This window comes from Saimiri boliviensis, chromosome X (assembly GCF_048565385.1).
Source record: "Saimiri boliviensis isolate mSaiBol1 chromosome X, mSaiBol1.pri, whole genome shotgun sequence".
In the NCBI taxonomy this organism is placed as follows: Eukaryota; Metazoa; Chordata; class Mammalia; order Primates; family Cebidae; genus Saimiri; species Saimiri boliviensis.
Window position 1 is genome coordinate 18,615,906 of NC_133470.1, and position 2,510 is coordinate 18,618,415.

Sequence of the window (2,510 nt, forward strand, 5' to 3'; positions counted from 1 at the left end):
GATGGATTGAGAAGAGTTTTTCAGTGAAATAAAAAGCAAGGTTGTTGGCTGAAAGTGAGAAGTGAGGAAGAGATTTGGGGGTTTTGAGAAGGTTTAAAATAGCCCTCTTTAGGGGGAAAATTGGCATGGGAAATGAAGTAGGACTATGAGGTAGCTTTTGGGACCTAATTAACATTTGTGGTCAAAAATGTAAAGTGAGACCAGAATCAATTTTCATCTGAATATGTATTATTTTTATCATTAATACCTTCTTAATAGTACATAATTTTAGTTTTTATTTGCTCTTTGATTCACTTATTATAGTCAAGAATTTTTTTAATATTTCTAAGAAGTTAGGAAGTTTCTTAAAAATACAAGCCACCAAAATGTTTCAATCATAAATCTCTAAGTACTGACAACATTTTGTCAAAATATGCAGAGCAGAGACTATTATAAACACAAAAGAAAAAGTTTTGATAAAACACCTCTTCTAAATTTGGATAAATCTAGCTAAAAATGATATTAAAGATTTTATTTAATACCACAGTTATAAAACTTGATTGAATATCTATATACACACATATGTGATTATACATTATTTTATATATATATATATGTCTTAGTACATTTTCTATTGCTATAACAGAATACCCCAAACTGGGAAATTTATAAAGAAAAGAGGCTTATTATGGTTCTGGAAGATGCAAAGTGTAAGATCAGGCAGCCACATGTGCTGAGGGCCTCATGCTGCTTCACAGCACAGCAGAAAAGTAAATGAGAGAGAGAGAGTATGTGTGCACAGGAGAAAAGGGGGCCGAACTCCCACGATAGCTAAACCAGTCCTGAGAGAAAGACATCAGTCCCTTCAGGAAAGCAGCATCTCCCCAAACATCTCTTAATGGTCCCACCATCTCTCAACACTGGGGACCAAATTTCAACATGAGTTTTGAAGGGGACAAACCACATCCAAACCATAGCAGCATATATGTATATACATGTATTATTATGTTATATATACATGTATGTAGATGTGTACGTATATATACACATATAAATTTTTAATTAAATATTCATCTTTTACCGCTGCGAAATACATTCAAGAGTGTTTAAGGTATTGTGAGACCAAGAAAACCTCAAATTTCCAAATTCAGAAGTTGCATACTCCACAATCTCTGACCTGGATGGTATAAAACAAACAAACAAACAAAAAAAAAAACTAGAAATTAATAACAAAAAGAAAGAAATCAAACTATTAGGAAAACTCTAAAATATTCTTCCAAATAATTCAGGGGCTGAAGAAAAAATAAAAAATGAAATTACAACATAATTATAAATTAACAACAGTGGAAACAATGTACACTCAGAAGAAAATAGCTCTAAAGCTCTAACTGTTAATGGGAGGAGCTGTAAAATAGTGTGGCCATGTTTTTCAATTAAACACAAAGACAAAAGTTAGGAAGGCTTAGTGAAGTAATGAGACCATTGAAATGTATATATTCTTGCATAGATGATGTTTTGAGATCCAATTTAGCAACCTTAAGTACTTCGTGCTTAGGAATAAATGACTAGGAGTGGGAACCTACAGAAGTCACACCTGGGTCCAAAAGCACTCACTAGCACCTCATCCCCTCCAGCCACTCCCATCTCAGGGATGTGGCCAGACAGATCCTGCCTTGATTCCAAATTAGGGGAGTAGAGGAATAAGGGATTTTGTCTTTTCCTTTTTTGTCCACTGTGCCTGTCTAAATAGTCCTTTTCCTTTTTAAGTGCCTGATGATAGCTAGATCCACATAGGCCAGTTAGATATGAGGGAGAAAAGCCACTGACTCCACCCTAATTCTTTAGGTCAACTGAAATATCTTTAGGAATACATATAGATGCTCAGCATAAATATGGAAGATTCCAAATGTGTACAGGGTCAAGGGAACAGCTGCTGGGGAGAGTGAAATGCATCACTGAGACAGGAAAAGACAAGGAAATACAATAAGTGCATGGAGTTTATAGGAAATGCACTGATTCAATTCAATAAACACTGTCAGGTACTGGAAAATAAGATATGAAACATTTCTTCAAGGAACTCATGGTTTGGTAGAGGCTCTCCTACAATGTTCATTAAAGATTTTTTTCCCTCAGTGATGGGAAAAGGGTTGAAATCTAGAGTGCTCCAATGAAAAAATATATGAAATTATTTAAAAGGTTATAAAGCACCAAATTCTGTATTATTTTCACTATTTATTACTTGATCATAAAGCTCTTCCTAAGACTATATAGCAAGGGCTGGCAAACCACAGACTGCTGCCTGCATTTGTAAAAGAAGTTTTACTGGACCATAGCCTTGTTCACTCATTTACCTGTTACCTGTGGCTGCTTTCACCCCTACAAAAGCAGAGTGGAGTAGTTGCAACCAAAATGGCATGGTCCACAAATCCTAAAATATGTACTATATTCCCTTTACAGCTGAAGATTGCCAACATCTGATATGTAGAGTCATTCAAGTATTCTCTAGGAATACTTGAATTCTCCTGAACCTT